Here is a 20858-nt window from a genome sequence, read left to right on the forward strand (position 1 = left end):
GAAAATAACGTCTAGGAGCCTTGAACACGCTAATTTACCCTCAGTTTCTGCCTTAACTGTGATTAAACAGAAGTATATGTATCGATGTGTTGTAATGATAACAGCTTTGTGAGAAGGCACAGTTTTGTATTAACAGCTTTTCTCTCTGGAGTCTGGAAAGTTCAGATGCTGTGTGTTCTGTTTAAATGCTGCATTACAGTTTGTAAGCCTATTTGGACGGAGTTAATCATTTAACATACATAGAGGTAATATATAATGTTTTATTCCATTAGCATTTAACAACCTAGTTTACTCTTTTGAAAGTAATCTAAACATAAACTTAAGCAATAGACTGACGCTTTTCCTGTCAAAGTCTTGTAACATAATAGATTTCACTGTTTGCAAGTAAGTGGTTAAATACTAGCTGTTGTCTAATGGTAGAATTAGTTATCAGATATGTTGTCTTACCCTTAAATATGGCTCGATGTCTCTCAGGATTTTCACTTTACATTCGGATTTTAGCTGCCGATAAGTAGAGAAGAAGTAAAATAATAAGCTATAGCTCTACTGAAATCAGACACGTTTCTGGCTTTGATTATGAAATATATATCAGAAAATGCTTGATAGGTTTTAGCTACAATTACAACAATATCATGTCCAAAGACAAATAAAACAATGTTTTTGCTACATTGGGCCGTACATACCAGTTTCTTGCATGTTAAAGGTGCAGATTGTATTGCACCTCCCTGCGGTGCAGCCCACAAATGCCACAGTGAGAGAGGCTGCATTTTAGGGTCAATGAGAATTGAGCGCAAATCCACACAGAGAGAGCAATATTTTTATTAGATGTGAAATAAACATTGATGAAAACTCAGTTAAGATGATGTATTTTGGATGGTGGGAATGTGAAACTGAACGAGGCCGTAACTCGTCTGGTTGAGCAGAGTTAATAGCGCATCACCAGAACCAGCAGGTCATAACCTCTGCTGCTCACACCCGTTTTATTTCAATTACAGACACAACGCTTGGTATCTATATCTATTGTGTGTGTAGCGGGGGGCGACTGGAGGTGTGGAGATGGAGTGCGAATGGTGTTTGTTTGGTCATGGGTCTAAACTGGATGGAAAGGTGTGGGTAATGGCAGCACAGGGAGATGATATCACTAACACACACAAATGCATGTCTGATCCTCTGCAGTAAGGTCTTACTGGGATAGGCACTCATGCTACATTGGCATTCGTAAGGCATGTCCTTCCCAGCAGCGCCTCCTGCAGCGGGTCGGTCGTGGGAACATATCTCGCTCAGATGAGGCCGCTGACAGGACGGCATTTCTGTCTCAAACACAGGAGTGTCTCTGGTTGGTACTGCCATATTCTGTAAGTCACATCTCAGCCTGACTCTGTTTTTTGAGTTTTTTTTTTTTTTACCTCTCGTTTCTCCTTCTTTGCGAACGTAAGAGGAAACCGGCTCAATGGCTTCTCTTGGTTATCCATTTAATGAAATCTGGACATAAACTACTAGTTATTTTCTAAACAAATTACATCTAAAGATAAGTCCTCTTCAAGTCTTTCACAGATTATCAGAAACAAAACAATCCAAGTGGCAGCTTCTACAGAAACTCAGATGACATGGATGCCATTTCAACTGCGGAAAGCAACTAAAAGTATGTTGTTGTGTTATAGGTTCAGAAAAGGTGAGGCTTCTAGAAAACTTCCATTTTAGTCACTGTTTAGTCTAAATGTTGTACACTGAGGATGATGGGTGGAAATTGCAGGGGACTCCCAATACAATACTTGATAAGTGGCCTATGATTACCATAACATCACGATACAGTGCTTTTACAATCATATGTGCATTGCAAAAGATATCGTAATATGGTATAACAGGATATCTGATGAAGTGAACAATACAAAAATACCCAAAAAGTCTGGTCACGTTGGACAGTATTTAAGAAATAGTGTATTACTACGACCCTGTCCCACCAGACAAGACTGCGTATCATCACGCTTTGCTCCCTTATCCTATGCGGTGGCAGTGGCAGACTGACAACCAGTCAGAGGTGAGGGCATGTTTAATGCTGTTACTCTCTTCTTCTGTTGCTGTTAATGAGTGGACATATCAAATCTGCAACGCGATGTTGGAATTTAATAAGCCCGCAATATAAGCCACAGTGTTCTCGTGTTTCTCAGATTTCTAAATGCTCGTGGTTTGTGTTGTAAAAAATAAACATCACAGGCGCCTGCGCAAATAATATACAGTAGCCTAATCAGAAACCAGAATACTAGTATTTACCTTGTATACAGGGATCTGAGTAACCAGGTTTCTCTGTGTGCATTTTAATCCTGAATATGATCAAAACCAGGATAAGGCTCAAGTCCATGTAAACGCCCTCATTGTATACTGAAGTTATATATTATATTGTGTTGATATTCAAATTATTGTACATCTATTGCAGTGTTTTTCAACCTTTTTTGAGGCATGACACACTTAGCTTTCACTGTACTGACTCAAACTCACCACTTTTGATTTCTTTTGACCAGCACTCATACTTGGCATCTCATCTGGGTTAGAATTTTGACCAGGACCCAGGTCAGTGTCTGCACTTTTCCTTTTAAAATATTTATCCATATTTTCTCGACTTCTCGCCAGCGTCATATTTATCATGCATCACTAATTCCATTGTCTTAATAAGTTAATTAATGCACTCCTTACTGCCACCCGCTGACATGGAGAAGTATTACTCGACCAGGCACTACATTGCTCGCACCGGCGCTGAACAATTAGGCCTACGTGCAGTGAATAAATAATATTTTTTTGGACCTATTAAGTAAAATTGGACAATTTCCCACGGCACACCTGACGACCTCTCACGGCACAGTAGTGTGCCGCGGCACAGTGGTTGAAAATCACTGGTCAATTGAACAGAACAACATTTACAAACTGTAAATGTTGAACATGTTGATCCATTCTGATGGTTATCAGTGTTGGAATTCAAAGTTATCATTTGGTGTGAAAACAATTGTTCGTGTGTTGTTATTCGACTGTGCTACATCAAAGCTATCCTGACCTAAAGGTAACCTCTTCTGCCTTGATTACAGATAAAACCTCTATAATATTACAGAGGTGAATTGTTGTCAGCAGTGCAATATAATATGCCCTGATTTTAACACTGACATCACACACACACACACACGCAAACACAACCACAATTGTAAACAAACATACACTCAAACAAACACAGGTTGCATGCCAGTCTAAACAGAGCAGAACCAGAAACCAACAGTGACCATCATCACACAGAAAGTGGTTACAGATGAAACAGATCCAGCCGGTCTCATCCGTCCTCCTGCCTCTGTTAAGATCCCGACTTGGATAGTCTCGCCTCGCTGCAGGTGTGAGTGTAAACTTTGGTGTGTGAGGAGATAATACAGAGAGTGAGACAGACCACAGCAGAGGAGCAGAGAGAGAGAGAGAGATCAGCGAGCAGATTAGGCTCATCCTTGGCGCCTGTCTGTGGTTCCAGTGAACTGATGTGTCACCCGGATCCTGAGGGTGCTGACAGCAGAGCGGGAAAAAGATGTTGTTGATGCTACTGGAGTGATTCTGCTTTTTTATGTTTGGGAAAGTCCTGCTTCCTTGGTTTTAAACTTAGAGGATATAATGAACATGTATTTTCTCACATATCACCTTTCCCTCAGCTGTTTGTTAGGTTGTAGACATAAATATGGCTTCGTTGTGTAAAGCTTTGTTGAGAAAGACACCCTCATGATATGTCTTAAATAAGAAGTAAACCTTTAATTTGTCCTATTTGAGACTATTTAAACCTTTGTTTTTCTGTACATGTCTAAAAACAGTAACTTTGACTGAAATAACTGAATTATTGCAGTGCAGAAATTATGCACTCACACTCTTTGCTTATAGACATTGGCAATGATCACAGTTCAGTTTAAGATTTATGTGGAAGCCAGCACAGCATGCTGGACGAGCCAGTTGCAAATAAGCTTCAGGCCCAGTGTCTTCTTTTCCTTTTCTTCAGTCTAATGTAACCAAGTGCACCTATCATGACTGTTGACCTGGACGGGTAGTTACATTTTAGATGCGGCTATGACCACAGGTCTACATTCTATGCAGAGGTAACAATCAGGCGGAGGCCATGAAACCTCAGTTAAAGGAAAAAGGAAATAATTTTTGACCGCAGTGATATAACCCTTTGAAAGAGAATTTCTCACTCAAAATAACCCTTTATTAAGTGTGTAATTTTCATTGAATGCTTGAAAAATGCAAGTTTTTCTTCTTTCTGTTGAATATCATAATGTAGTGTCATTCTACTTTGTACTCGTGCAATTTAGCGATGGAGTGATAACATGAGAGCTTTGGTGATCAGTTCTTAAAGAATCTGACAAGTGTAAATACTTAAATTCAGTGTGCCATTCTGCTAAAGATGAACCAGTAACTAGGGTTGTTTTCAAAGAAAAGAGTTTGTAATCAAAACTTGTATTGGGCTGTCACAGGATTAAATGTCTTTAATCATGATTAAATGCTGTAATTTAATAGTAAATTGGGATTAATCATGTTGAAATCACATATTTGAAATTCCATTATTTTGCCAACCTGTCAGCTCAGGTGTCTGGAAGTTGTTATACGTTAAATGAGCCATTCAAGGCGCAGAGGTGTCGTTCTTTTTATTGCAATCAATCTATGCAATAAAAAAAATGGATGCATTCATTTTGGACCTAAATCACATCGCGATGAACATATTTACATTGACCTAGTTATGATAATACTGTTTTCCCTTTTTTCTCCATAAAAATATACACTAACTGTTAGCCCCATTTAAACTTCATCCATGGGAGTCATTGATATCTGAGAGCTCAATGGATGTAATTTAAAAAAAAATCTTTATAAACCAGCGATACTTGGCAAGAGCTCTATTGATTAAACCCAAATCTGTGGTTTTCATTTGTGGGAAATGTAACTGATTGTATCCATGATGCTAGTTTGAAGCATCCTGGGACATGTTTGTTTAAAAGATTTGGTAAAGAGAACGGACTAAAATAAAATGTGTCTGTTTTGAAATATGGGAAAAATACAATCACAGATTCCAGATTTCTGTCTCTAAATGTCTGTTTCTCCTTCTTTCCTCTCCTTTGCAAATGTGCAGCAATGCACAAGTGTAAGGTTCTCCATATGGAAGCATCTGTGAGAGTGTATGTGCGTTCCTCTGTGACACACATGGTTTTCCCATAGCTCTTTTACAGCCTTTTGCTGTGTAACTCTGACCAGTGTCTAACCATCTGTCCTGCTCTCTGGATGCTTGTAATAACCAGTTCACCCCCTTGTGTCCTCTTCCCTCCCCCACCTCGAACCCTCTCCCTGACTCCACAGATGAGTAACCACCACACGCCCCCAAAAGAAATGATCAAATACGAAACGTCTGACTCACACTTCATCAGGATTTGACTAGGCATGTCTTCAAAGTGTGAAATGCTACAACGAAGAAGCACAGATGACATAAAGATTAAAAATAAAGTTGAACATTCACACACAAACTAAAGAACGGTGTGACAAAAATGTGTAATATGATCGTGTGGGATGTTTAATATAACTGTGTGTGTGTGTGTGTGTGTGTGTGTGTGTGTGTGTGTGTGTGTGTGTGTGTGTGTGTGTGTGTGTGTGTGTGTGTGTGTGTGTGTGTGTGTGTGTGTGTGTGTGTGTGTGTGTGTGTGTGTGTGTGTGTGTGTGTGTGTGTGTGTGTGTGTGTGTGTGTGTGTGTGTGTGTGTGTGTGTGTACAATTTCTCACTGACAAAGCAATCTTTCACAGGCACACAAGGTCACACACACGCTTTGGCCGTTTACTTCATTTCCTCACACCTTCACACCTGCGCGGCAGACTCTGGCCTTGATAGATGGTTCACACACACACACACACACACACACACACACACACACACATATGCTTCCTTTACAATAATCTAGACAAAGATGTGCATTCACAACCTCAGAGTTATCAAAGTCACACAGCCAGGAGAGGTTGCAGCTGCAGGGAGGAACCCATAAGTGAAGAGATAAGAACGTACCCAACAGCTGATGTTAAAGGGAGATGTTGTGTTTCCTGTGCTGCTTTTTTCAGGCTTGGTCCCTTTTTGAAATGTTGCAAGTTGACCTGATTCTCTTGTCTACTGGTGGATAACTTGAAGAATTAGGCTGCATGACATTTTACAGTTTAGTTATATTAACCACCCTGTACCTCAGAAATCAGCACAGTACAAGAACTCCAGGTAAACATGAACCACCGTCAAAAAACAGTCCAGGAGGTAAGATGCAAAGAATATACAAACAAGATACCAACACAGCCCCCTAAACACAAGGCGCAAAATTCAAACAAAACAATTGGTCGCAGATTCTTTCATCGACACACCTCCTTATCTCCCTCTTTTAATATGTAGTAATTTCTAATCTGTGCACAGGGAGCTCTGACTTTTGGGTAAGTTATACACCACAGACAGAAACCTGTGGTGTGAACAGGATGAGAGTTAACATATGTCAAGTAAATCTCTAGATCTATATATAGAAACTTTGTTACTTCCGCCAACTACATTTAAAGTCAGAGAACTGGTGCTGTTTACTACAGCTCATTAAAAATCAAAGCTTGGGGACGTGTTTCTTGGTAACCTTCAAAATAAAGTGTCAGGTTCTGTGCAACTGTTTAGTAGTTGAGTGTCGAATTGCATCGTCTGAACCCATCCCAGGATACTTGACATACTGTACTGCTATGGTTCCCAAAATTTTTCTGCCAGGCCCCCCTTTGGCAGATGAAAATATTTTGAAGCCCCCCCCTCCCCCCTCCCCCTCTCCCATTCCTCACCATACACATCAACACATAAACATACTGCGTCACACTCTTTGCTAACAACTTATTAGAATTTATTGGAAACATTGACTTCAAAAAGTACAGAAGAGCAACTTCAGTGTGACAAAAAACTGAAGAAAACCAACGAGCAACTTTTAAAGAGGAAGTTATAAGTGAAACTGTCACAGGAAACGTCCACATTTATAAAATGTAACAAATGTCATTGCTTTGAATTGATATAGACCGGCCTGACTCTGAAGATGCACAGCTCCTTGAAAAAAGAAAAACATGATGAAAATGCACTTTTATGATTTATACTTCCAGTTCTGCAATGACTTCAAAGAAGAAATCAACAGGCTTCTCTTTGTGCGCAGCAAGTCTCCATGTGGTGTCCTAACTAGTTTGGCTCCATGCTGTCAGAAGCTCATACTCTGAGGCACCACACACACACACTGGTGTCTCTTTTTGTTACCCACTGTTGTACACGTGAAGCAGAGGGTGAGAAATTACTCACCATATTTTCTTGTCTTTGTTTTAGTAGTTATTACCAACAGGAAGTTATCTCCAGCCTTGCCCTTTATATAACTACTTTGGGAATCACAGCTATACTGCATCTGCGTGATTGTGATTATGAACACAGCTCTGTGTATCTTTACACGGCAAATATTTGTGTTTATCTAATGTGACTTGGGTTTTATTTCAGTACAAATTAACTGTTTGCCCAGACACAACGTAATGGATTCAGTAAACCACATATGAAGAAGGGAATAAAAATGATGTTGGGGCAAACAAGGCTGAAGTCTCAATTTTCTTTTTAATGGTTTGTCTTAATGGTTCTTAATTGTCCTTAATGTCTTTCTTCTGCCCTTTGTCGTGATGCTTTTGATGTCTTATGTGAAGCTTTGAATTGCCTTGTTGCTGAAATGTGCTAGATAAATTAACTTGCATATTATAAAGGATCACTTCCATTTTTTTTTTTTTTTGAATATACATTTTTGAACATATGTCCTTTACTGGAAAAATAGGACAGTGGATAGAGTTGTAAATCGTGGAGCGAGAGAGCAGGGAATGACATGAAGGAATGAAGCCATCATGTATTAGAAATAAAACACATTCTCACGTCCACACATACACAGCTACTGCTTAAAGTGACCTGAACATCCTGAATTTAAAGTTTAAGAAATTGTTAGACCCAGCCCTGCCGTTAAAATGTAGGAGGGAGGTCGTTTTACAAGCTTCAAGCTTTCAACAAGTGCTACTACTGAAGCAGTAAAGCATTCAGATGCTATTATGTTTAGCATTGTGAGCGCGTGTTTATTGATCAGGAACCAGTTAAAATGAAAGTCAATGATTCGCTAAAACATGAAAATGGCTCATTTTAGTTTGTCTTAAATAAAATATTGAGAAAGTATTTTGTGGAAACTGGGAATACAACTACTTTCATTTCCTATAGCAGTTTCCCAAAGGTCCAAACAGACACAGACTGAATACTGTGATCCTGCAGAAAATAGGAGCATATACACAAATGGAATTGGCTCTACAAAATCCACATAACTAGTAAAAGTGAATAATATTTTTCTACCTAGCCCTAAAGACTGACTTCTGATTCACCCTCCTTTGTTTTCACCCGTGTGTTGGTCTGCATATGTGTTATGGTAAGCCTCGTTTCCGCAGGTTTCATCATGGATGTTTTTGTCAGTGTGGAAATCCAATCTGCTTCCCTTCCTGCAAACCCCTCAGTCAAAATACTCTTGTTTAGGCTTCATGGGGATTACACGGGTGTTAGCTAGGGCCAGAAGACTGTTAGTGGCTGGGTAAAGGTGGAAAACTTCTAGATCAATTTTTAACGAGATTTTGCAGGTCTTCTCGACAAAGATATTGCAGGTGAGAAAACTGTTATTCTTCTAAACCATTTTCTATTTGAGAAGAGTAAAGCAAAGTTAAGGAGACAAGCCGAACCACAGAGTGAAAGAAAGAGGGAAAGCGAGTCTACACGTAGCCGGCACAGGATTTTGTGGAGTGTGTGGATGCTATTCTAATTTGAGCGCTGTGCTGTTGGTTAATTAGGCGAATCACAGACTAATCCCTCTCCAGGGTCATCTGCTGGGGTCACGCCTAAAAAGAGAAAGGTCAGAGCAACATCCGGCTCAATGTGTTAATGGCGGCTTCATAATATAGACATATGTGTGTGTGTGTGCCTGTTATGTGTTACTTTCTTTTCTTTGTGTTATGAAGTTAATTTCTCTAAAATACAAATTGAATCCACAGAGCAGCTTTAAAAGTCCGCTGTGAAGCCTTTTTGGAGGGTAATTAGTCATGTTAAACTCCATTTTATGAGTGTGTGTTTGTTTGCTCTGGTTAAGTGCCAGCAGATGGAATAGTATTGATGATTGGCCTTTGATCACTATTATTGATTAGTGGTTACAGTGAAAAGGCTTTACTGTATTCAGCTGAGGCACCAACACACCAAGGGAGCTACTGTAGCCCACAGGGGACAAACTGCTCTGTGTGTGTGCAGCAGAGTGTGTGACTGCTCAGCAAGGACAGGGATTAACACAAAACAAATACACAAGTTAACACTGACACAAGCACATCATCACAGTAACACATTCACTGATCAACAAACACATGGAGGAAAAACAGAAGTATAAACACTGTTAGCTGTGGACTGTTGAAGGCTCGGAGACTTATCTTTGCAATACTTTTCGTTGTTGGAAAGATGGCTAATTCCCTGTGCCCTTTTGGTTGGCCATAATATGAACAAATTTAACATTTCATTTGGTCAGATTCATAGCAGACGGCAGAGTCACTCTGGTAGCTCTTAGCTGGTTTAACCTCAATTTCCCCATCCCTATGCTCAATGCTTTCTGTGTTGAGGCAGAAATCACAATCTATACATTTATAATCAACCCACACAGTTGATCTGAGCTGTTTGAGATGATTATACTGCTAATTCAAATCAGGTCCAATATAATACATAAAAAATAGTCAGAACACTTTTTTTTTACAAACATGTCTGGTGAAGTGAAGCTGATGTTTACTCAGAGACCTTAACTCTTGCTAACACCAGCTTGATCTCATCTGTGACTGCTCCTGATCTGTGTCTTCACTCGTGGACCCCTTTCCACTCACTGGTGGTAAATGCTCCTTATATAATTCTGCATTCATATCAGCTCACTCAGACTTTGTGTTGAAAAAAACAAAGTTGCTGGAGAAACTCCAGACAAAGTATGAGTGAAAAATTTAGCTATTTGTGTTCACACATGCAGCTCACCCTGAAAACTTCAGGAAATGTCTTGTTTTTTATTTTTTTAAGCAAGGAGCACAAAAGTTGTGGTGGTTGAGGTGGGGGGGAAGACCGAGTTTGATGTTTGAGGGAAACATTTCTTCTTTAGTTCTTTAATATGATAGCCATTTCATGATAGTACAAAATGTGCATAATCTACATACATTAATAGACACTTTTTATGCCTTAACACAACCAAACCAAAATGTAACCTTGTGTTGATTTCTTAAATCATTGTCTGTAAACTTTACTTGGAAAATCGTACTTAAATGCACAGTATGTAAAATCTGTCACCAAGGGTTCTCAATTAAAACAATAACAAAAGATGATGTTGAGGCTGGTGGGGAATCATGGGAGTGATTCTCTCTGATACAATGTAAAAATTGTCATAAAATATTACATGTTACACCTTTAAAGTTAAATTGAATAAATATCTTCAAACATATATATTTTTATTAGGGGTTTTTAAATATTAAACATGTATTATTATAATGGTTAGTCTGGCGTCAAGTACAGAGTTTCATCAAATGGAAAATAAAGGTGGATAAAAAACTTTAATTATACACATATTTAATACAAATGTCCACATACTGTATTTATAAAAAATAAGAAAAACATTCATATCTATAATAGCTAATTTAACCAATCTGACATAAGAGGGGTTAGATAATCATAATTTGAAGCTCAGGAACACAACGAGTGTGGAGTGAAAATGTCTGTTGATATACAAGAGAACAAACTGGGGCTCCTTGTGTAAATGAGACTAAGATTATGTAGAGCTTTGGAGTACAACGTTTTTGTGTTTCTGTTGATAATTCAACAAGCTTTATGAAGCTATTTAAGCTTAGGTTATGATTTACATACTGCTCACACATTGAAAAATACAATCTAAAATACACCTCTACCTATAACTATAGCTATTCCTTCTTAGGAATAGTGACATCCATCAGTCACTCTGTTTCTTTCTCTCTGTTCATTTCCTGAACATCTTTTCTTGTGTGTTTTTTTTGTAACACACAACAGTTCTATTTGTGCCATTGCTCTAAAAGACCCCGACTCCTATTTGGTGTTACATCTGCTTTTAATGGCCTTCAGAACTACAACTAGGAAAGGCTCTATTTATACTTTTATGACCCTTCTCATTATCTGTATCCGCACAGGGACTGTTTTTGTTGAAATTTAAATGAAAGGACTTATAAATAAAGCTGAGCATGTGGTTGAACTGAAAATGTGCTTTCAAGTTGGAACTTAATGATTTGAAGACGTTCTGAATTAAACCAGGATTACCCTGATAATCTCATTGAGCACCCCACATGGTGACACTTTGTAGCTGGATCATTGATGACACCTGAACACAGAAACTTTTGTTTTTGCAGGCATTTGATGACAATTTTTTTTTTTTAAACTATACTGATCTTCAGTCATAATTTTAAATGGTAAATGGACTTGAGCTTTTATAGCTCTTTGCTAGTCTTATGACTACTCGAAGCACTTTTACCCTGCAGGTCACACCTACCCATTCACACACTGCTGCTATGTAAAGAGTCCATCAGTATTAACTAACACATTCATACACACTCACAGCAACTTGTGGTGAGTGTCTTGCCCAAGGACACATTGGATATGTGGCTGCAGGAGCTGGGGATCGCTTCAAAACGTTGCTAGGCTCGAGCAGCGTGCACATCGCCCTAACTAGAATTGATCAAAGTTTAAAATACTGGCAGCATGACAACCATACAGTATGTTGGACTGAGTCATGAAGTAAACTAATGTTAACCTTATTTTTTATACAACTATTCTTATGTAAATCAAATAAAGTTTAAAAATGACACATTTAAAAAAATATTATTTTACTTTCATCTGTGAGTTGCACATCTTTCACTGCACAATTGTGCTATCTCATATCCAGCTCTGACTGTAAACACATCAACAACCACAATATTTACTGTCACAGTAAACTGCCTGTTCTTCATTTTGAGACGAGGGGAAGATAGAAAGCAAAGTGAAGTCAGCTGTGTTTTGAAACACAACCTCCAGAGTATTGATGTCATGAATTAGATGGGCAGTAAGGAGGTAATGAAGTGATTTAAGGAACTAAACAGCCCCAAATGGAAGGTTTTTACAAGTTTTGCCAAGTTGTAATAAAAAAATGACTGGTTTGATTTCAAGTATTATATTTCATTTCTAAAAGTGAGCTGTGATGATTTCTCTTAATCCTCCAACATTACAAAATTGTTACCAACAGGAAGCAGACTTAACTTTGTTTAGAAAAAGTCATTTAAAATGTTGTACTATCCTGATTGTAATTATTCCTCAATAATTTATTTGCAAGAAGCTAAATGGTAGACAGGGTCTGTGCTGTGATTGGTTGCAGCAAGGCATGCCTTTGGTTGGCTGTGAGCTCAAAGTGATTGACAGCTCTACCTGGGTGGTAGGAGGCAGTGACAGCTCTGTCACTGTGGAAACAAACACTGCAGACCGGCCAGCCAATCAGAGAAGAGCAAAAGCCCTGGGGATGCATCCAACACATGCTGAAGATTTCCTCAAGACTAAAACACACATAAATACACACACACACACCCGCACACACATATATATTCTTCTATACTTTTGTGTTGGATTTATGTGTGTGAATGTGTTAAAGTTTATTTGTGTGCATGTGTTAATGTGTGTGTTCTCCCCCAGTGGTGTGGTCTTCTGTCGACACTGTCTCTGGGTCGTTGACGTAGTTTTCATGGGAGAGTGCTATCTGGACTTCTAGACACACACCACACACACACATTCACATACATTAAGGCGACGGGGTCAGTTTGTATTAAAAGACCAAATAAACGAAGCTTTCCACACCACACACCCACCGCAGGCAAGACGAGCAATACCAAAAATGGAGGACGCAGAAAGAGTGAATGTGAGGAGGTGGGGGGGGGATTAGTGGGCTGTAGAAGGAAATGTCTTTCATGTCTTTGAGCAGCAGGTTGGATCTGTGTTTGTTAAGACTACTTCGCATGGAGGTTGAGCAGAGGTCACTCACACCTGCACTGGTGAAGAGAGTAGAGCATTGTTCTATACTGAAGTTGTCATTTGACCTACTGGAGAAGTAATGTACAACAATTCTGTGTTATGTTAGATCACAAAACAAAAAGTGTGTGTAAGCTTCATCAGGCTGCTCTGTTGCAATTTTTCAGATTTTATTTTATTTTTTAATCTTATTTTTCTGAGTTATATTTTCCACGATGTAAGCACATTTTGTCAACACAAAATGTGTTGGTTAAATACAATTTCCATACCCAATTGTTCAAAATGTACCAAATATCAAATGATTTTGTCTTTAGATAATTTATTCATGTTTAATCCATAGATTGTATAAAGCATGGACATAGTCTCAGTGATGTCACCTATTGGCCGTCGCCATTTTGGAAATGCTGTTTCAACCCAACTTTCGGTCAAGCAACAGGCAAAGAGATGCAGCTGAGGCAAGCCTAAAGCCTCATGACAAACAGCAGTGTGATCGGCCAAGACCCTAATAATGCATAACACTTATCCTTCATAATATCATAATGCATGTTGTATAGTTTGTTTTACACTGAATCAAAAAGTTTTTCCTCAGAAACCCTTTATGCAGAAAGTCAAGGTTGAAAAGGCGGTGTAAAAGGGGTCTTAGTAGCAGGGGACCCTATCAGCATCTTGTCTAAACTGTTAAGACAGAGCTCTAGGTTTGAGCAGGGTGGGGCAATTTACTCATTTAATAAATAATTAAGTATTTTATTTTGCCAAAATGAAATGCTCAAGGTTGAATTGGTTAGCCTGGTTGTATAAAAACTGGATACAGCGAGGAGATCAAAGTGCTAATATGTCTGACTTGAGTCACAACCTGAAATCTGTGTGTTTTCCAGTTTGTCTGTGAGCACACTTAATATATAGGTGACAGTGTTTAATGGAATCAATAATCATTTGTATTCTTAATTTTACAGTATGTATGTGTGTTAACTCTCATATTTCTCATGGTTTGATCTTTGAGTTTGTTGTCTTTGTCTCCTGCTCAAAACATTTCTCTCTCTGTCCTTTACTCTATCCTTGTCAGCCATCTTGTTCTCTCCCTGTCACTCTTCTCTCTGTCTGTTTGTCTTCCCTTCTTCTTTCATTTTGCTTCTTCTTTCACATCTCCTCCGCCTTTACTCGCTTCTCTGTTTATTTGATTTTCTCTCTCTGATTCTCTGTGTTTATGTGTCTGTCTCCTGTCTGTCCTTTTCTCTCTGCCCTTCGTTCTCTCCGTCTCTTTCTCTCCCTCTCTGGCCATCATAAATCGCTCTCTCGTTGGCTGTTGAAGTGTGAGGAATGGCAGATCTGATGGTTTCTCACAGCTGTTGGAGGCTTTTGCACGTCCACTGCTCTGCCCTCTGTGATGCTGGCTTTCAGACCTGCAGGCAAAATATACAGAACGTAAATGCAGCTTCAAATATTTGAACTGCTTTAATGTGTACAAGTGAACACATCACATGCAATACAGCGATAAATCAGGTCGTTTTTTTTAAAGCAATAAGAACACATAAATGTTGCATTCTGAATGTACAGGGGTTTGTGACAAATGTACAAAAATGATGCTAATGTTAGCCTGTGTCAAGAACTTTAGTTTATGTCTACATGTCAGAGATTTCTATTTCACATACAGCATATTGTGTATGTCTTCAGATACAGTTTTTTTCAATCATCGAGTGCTTCAGTATAATATTAAAAGGGGTCTTTACGTATTTATTTAGACGGGAAAAAAAGATTCTGTATGCACAGGCTAGGAGTTGTACGATAAATCTGAAGTTTTTCAATGCGGGAACAGGAATAGTAAAAAACATTTTTTAAAAAGGCCTACTTGCATTACCTTAAATATTTCCAACAGTCATCAAAGCCAAAGAAAAAAATTAGCCGCCATGACAGACAGACTGTTTATCATTGCCGTGGAAATACCGGAGGTTAAGTCAAAGACCGCTAAAAAAGGAAGCGTGAACTGCTACTGAAAGCTGCCGTACTGTTGCTGTATGTGCTGCTGATATAAATATCATGTAAATTATGCTTGGCTACATCGTCGGTAAACATATTCTCTTCCTCAGGTCTATTTCGCTTTTTCAGCTTTACTCCGTCAATGCGGGGGAGTAGCAGAGATAACTCCCATGATTCCCCGCTGGCCTCGACGTCATCTTCTGTTATTGTAGTATTGATTGAGAGCCCCCTGGCTGTGGAATCTACACATATGTATATTTAAATATGCCACAACCACTCTGCCAATACACAGAATGCACTGACTCTGCATGATGCAGGAGGAGTCCATGAATAGGTGGTGGGAAGCTGAGCTCAGCTGAGTTGTCATCACTGACGATACATAATTAGCTGTTCTTGTGTTATTATTTTACTATCATTTGCATGTCTACAGCTCTGGTCATGAGCAACTAGTGCACATGGGAAGAGTCAGTGCAGGAGGGTGAACTAGCAGGTTCCATCTGATCCTTTAATTCAGGTCAAATTTAACGATTTGGCTCATTACGAGCCTGCAGCAGCTACATTTACTTTTTTTTGGGGGGGGGGGGGGTCAGATCATTTGATGACTTTCAAAAACATAACTGACTGAATCAAAGTGACTACCTAAACTCCAGTACTTTTAATTTCAGCTGATAAGAGGTTTTAAATATGACACATTTCACCAATTATTCAAAATCATTACAGAGACAACATCTGAGGTCCTGTCTTTGGTAAACTGGATATGTAGCTTTAGTGCTCTTAGTCTCTGTACATTAGGCAGCAGGTGTTTTCAGTCTATTAATAGGAATAATATTCATACCTAAACATACTGCACTGCAGCTGTTTTTAGCCTGACTTTTACTCAGAGCTTAACTTGTTTTACTTATGAGTCTTACTTGTTTAACATTATCCTCTTGATCATATTATGATATTAGGAGGTGAACATGTCTGGTGTCAATCTGTAAATGGAGACTCACTGAACCCTCTCACACCTCGTGCCTGTGAAGGTGATGGCTCTTGTTGTATGAAGACGCAGTGTCCTGTGTCAGCACAGTGTCACAGCACACTGCCAAATATCCTCTCACCATTTAACACCTCTGAGCAGACCTAAAACCCCCACTTAAACACACAAACACACACATATGCGCACGCACAGACACACAAACAAACACACCCCAGCCCAGGTCTCAGAATGTCCACGCCACGTACACAGTGTGATTTAACCCCCAACATGTGACCAATCCAGTGATACAGTATGTACTTTTAAAACATTAAGGAACCCTATGACCAGACAGGAAAATGAAGACAAAGATTTTGGAAGTAAGTGTATGAAAGTGTGTGAGCAATAGAGATATTTTTGTGGCCTTAGCTGTCACCCAAACAGTGTTACACAGACAGAATAGAGGGAGGATCACATCATTATTATCACCTACAGGGATAAACAACCTGCGACCTTTCTCTTTTTCACTCCATCCTTCTTTTTCACTCCCTCCCTCCTCACTTTTACTCCCCCTTTGCTCCCTCCCCCTACCTCCTCCATCTTCCTTCCTCTCATCTATGTCTTTGACCCCCCCCTCCACCACCACCTTGCCTCCTCAAAGTGAATAGTGATCATGTCTGGCGTTTCATCGGCTCTTTGCACTTCTCTGGTCTATTAAGATTGATGGGCTGCTTGGCTATAAATGAGCATGCTAAGACTTGGACAGGGCCACGGTCAGACAAGGGCTACACACACACAAATGCACATATGGACACTCACGCACCTTCCCTATTAGTCCCAGAATGTCAGAGCAGGGGGCCCAGGAAGAGGCACTATTTTTGTTACATAGAAGCGAACACACACAGAAGATATACACATACAAACACACGCAGACATGACCCTGTCAGTCACCTCCAGCAGCGTCTGCAGAGGATCAGTAACAAGCACACTGCTGACCATGTAGTCTTAATCTCTTAACTGCCCTGATCATAGACACTATCTTAGTAACAAAAAGGTTAAGTTAAGATTCTTTGTCATTTTGAAGTGTACATTTAGCTTCATAAGAGTAAAACTCATTCCATGTTGCTCAACTGCAGCTAAATATAAAGTGAACCCTTTTGTGCAAGTGGATTCGACCCCACAGTTAGGTTCATCATGGGCAAAAAAGGGTGAAAAAATATAATTAAGACTGGAATGAATGAGCACGCCTATATATTTAGTCCATAGGCAGGTTAGGATGCTTTCAGTGCGTCTATTGTTCACTTACCAAGTGTTTCCACAGAAGTCTCAATCTCACTAAAATATTCAACAAAGCTCTCTTTCAGCAGCCAAATAAGTTATGTAGTAGTAGTATTGACCAATCACGTATCAGCTGGCTTTGATAAATGCAGAAAAAACGTCAAACACAAGCAGGATGCAATCCCCATAATGACATCCCACGTCCCATATGCAGTAATATGATAACAAATGTATCCGTCTCTATCAACAGATTTCTGCATGCAAGTGCAGCTAACATTAGGTTGTAGGTCAAAAATTTCAACTTGGAACTCGAATGTGTTGTGTCCACAACATAATGCCCAAACAAAGTGGCTTTCTGATGGCAAATTGAAAAAGCTGAACATTTCTAAATATGGCATTGACTTTCAACAACATTTTGTTTTTTGGCTGGACTTTCTTAAAAGTAGGTAAATGACGAGGTACAAGTGACCTCCTCTGCAGCGATGGGTAACCTACATGTAGCTTCCACACCAGTTCTATGGCTGGTTTCTCAATAAAGGGGCCATGCTGACTGGCATTTCCTGTGGCGAATACACTTACTATTGACAAGAACCTCATACAACCTACTTAAAAGAAACTGAACAATCATTTTAACCTTGAATGAGAAAAATATCACTTGCACCTCTTTCTTTTGGTACCACTGTTCAGCAGGTGCTCAGGTCAAGTGTCAATTTAATTAAAAAGTCCTCAGTCTTTTAGAACTGCCGACCTAATGCAGCTGTGAATATCTGTCCTGTGTTTGCTCCACGGCTCGTAAGAGATGTGTCCACAGATCATACGGTTAAAGAACTGAAAGACATTTACAAGACATTGCAGAGCTTGTTCTTACATTCTGGCTCGACACTCAGTCTGTTGGACCTTCTCAGTGTGTCAAAAAGATTTTGATGACGTGGAAGGATCATAGGAAAAAATCATGTCATTCATTTTTCTCAACACCCCATCTTAGATAAGAGTTCATGAGGTGTCTTACACCGCCCTGCGGAGCAAACCATACATCAGTTTAGCGGGGGAGATTTGATGACAAAGATTTAATGGCTGTAAAGGACACCCTGTGCCTCGGATTCTTGCAACTGTCATCAAATACCCGCTAGGCCATTAACAGGTCACGCAGTCATAGCTTAGCTGAGGCTGCAGCACCATCAGCACGCCCACCCTACACTTGTCACCAGCTGAAGCCCCCCCACAGCACAGGTGCACTCCCTGGAGCAGCAGAAGAAACTCTTTGCTCCAACATTCAGTCCTGTCCTCTCCCCTCCATAAATCTTTGGCTCCTTAAATTGAGAAACACTACAACATCCAAGCTAGAGCTGAATGCTGAAAATAAACCTGATATCTAAACAGGTATCCTTCTCTGAAATACAATTTAAGTGATGACACATACTTAAAAACCATTAGAGTTCCTGCTCGTGAAGCCCTTAGTATGGTGGCCTACAAGGACAAACTTGCTGCAATGGCCGTAAAGATTTCTATAAGGAGAAACGGGCTGAGGATTCAGAATGCTCTGGAGAAGTTTAATTTATTGATTGTCAGATCACAAAATGATAGACACCTGCAGAGTGGACGGTTTCTGAGGACTGGGACTGACTACCTACTGTGCAAAACAATACTTTAATAAGTTCACTACAACTTTATACTCTGATTTGGGTAAAACTTAAAAGAAGACATTGTTAACGTAACATCACTGCTAATTAGAGCTGCTGTTAGCTAGAGGCAAGCGACTCAATGCTACAGCAGTCAGAAACCCTTTTCTTTGGCTACCCGGAGGGGCTTTAGAGTGAACACAAACAGCCGCATTTGGAAGAGAATGACCTTTATATAGTGACTGCCTAAAGTGTCTGCACGCGACCACTGCGATCTCCGTGCACGTAATTAAACGGCTGCATTCTGTTTTCTGTTCGTCAGTATGTTGTTCTCCACTCTTTTGTGGATGTTGTCATTCCATTGGATTACACATAGCATTGATATAAAGGCAAATATTCTCATTATAACGCCGTGTAGCGGGCTCTGTTGCTCAGGCCGCTACTTCCACATAGTTTATTTACGTCACACGTCAGGAAATCCCCCATGACCCCCTCCCCTCTGACAGGGAAAATCCCCCGCTGTGAGGAGCATATGTGAACGGCTAGGTCGGGAGAATCTCCTGAGATTACCAGCGGCTCAGACCAGGAGAGTGATACAAAGGAGGCTGACAACAGGAAGGGGATTGGAGTGGAGGTTGGGCAAGGCAAATTTAATTATCAAGCACATTTCAGGAACAAGGCATTTCAAAATGTTTCAAACCATACATCAAAATGAATCATGGCTAAGGGGAAAAGAAACATTTAAAAAATCACTAAAATAAATCATTTACCATCACAGAGAACATTCAATATGAAAGTATGTTAAAGTTTAAAGTAAGATCCAAAGAAATAAAGAAATATGACAATGAGCAAGAAAGAAAATGTAATACAACATGTGTAAATAACCTCAAATTTGGAATATAATGATATCTGCTCTGCATGGGCATCCGTTTGTTCTTATCTTGAAGAGCTGAGAAGGGTTTCTTGTTCATCGCGTACCAGCCCTGTCCTATTTTGTTCAGTAAAAGATGTTTTCTCCAAAACCGGGTTTCAACAGGCCTGTAAGAATGACCTTGTGTAAACTGGCTTTTATGTTTTTCTCTGCTGCAACTGCTTTCTGAGTTTGTGTTTTTTTTTAATGTAGCATCATTAAAGTTTTTGCATTTTTTGCTGCTAATGCATTTTTGGGGTTTCTACAACACATTTATCCCGTTTGTTTTTGGACTTTTGCTGTGTTTTTTTTACACGCATCATGCATGCAGCCATGAAAATGCAGCACATTTCTCTAAATGACATGAGTCCTTGCAGCGACTGTCCCTTTGTCAGCCACTGTACTTTTGTCCTCAATAAACTTACAGTAAGGCTTTCCTTTTAATTCCAAAAAGTTTGTCTAAACCGCCATTTGTAATTCAAATATCCTGCTCATCAGATACAAACAGACTTCTCTTTGGCTTCTGACAGTTGCTATATTCTTTGCCAAACCTTATTCTGTGCTCCAGGGAACTTTCCTTGTCACAGCTCAACATGACCTCACCTGTGGACTCCCCAGATTATATGCTTGGTCACGCTCAGCTGGCCACAACTCCCCTCTGAGCATGCTCAACCACGTGGTCACGCCGTCAAGCGTATGTTAATGCACACTTCAATCACACAGGACGCTAAAACCACATAACTGGCCTCTATGCTAATGCTAACTTCTGTGTTGAGAGGTTGGGGTAGCCAATTCCCCTGAGGAATGAGAGGCTAAAAGGAAAGATATGGTAAATAGGTTTATTCCATTTACTCCAACGCTCACTGTTTGTAGATGCCAGACACCAACATCCTGTTCATGGGAAACATTTTAAGGAAACAGTTTCCTCTAGTAGTTTCTTATGCTCTTGTTGCTAATTCCATTTTTGAAAGTAGATATAATTCACTGA

General features: G+C 39.7%; 1 long non-coding RNA gene across 2 annotated transcripts in view; it reads left to right on the plus strand.

The window, feature by feature from the left end:
- The window catches only part of LOC114920283 (uncharacterized), a 70043-nt gene that overhangs the window by 39469 nt on the left and 9716 nt on the right, over window positions 1-20858 (plus strand). Inside the window, exon 3 of one of the 2 annotated variants that reach the window (XR_003808596.2) lies at window positions 5365-5527. The exons of the other annotated variant lie outside the window; for it this stretch is intronic. This is a non-coding gene — a long non-coding RNA (uncharacterized lncRNA). Of the gene's footprint in view, window positions 1-5364; window positions 5528-20858 lie in introns of those variants that run through there. 2 annotated transcript variants of the gene reach the window in all.

The sequence above is a fragment of the Labrus bergylta genome, chromosome 15 (genome assembly GCF_963930695.1).
Source record: "Labrus bergylta chromosome 15, fLabBer1.1, whole genome shotgun sequence".
NCBI classification, from domain to species: Eukaryota; Metazoa; Chordata; class Actinopteri; order Labriformes; family Labridae; genus Labrus; species Labrus bergylta.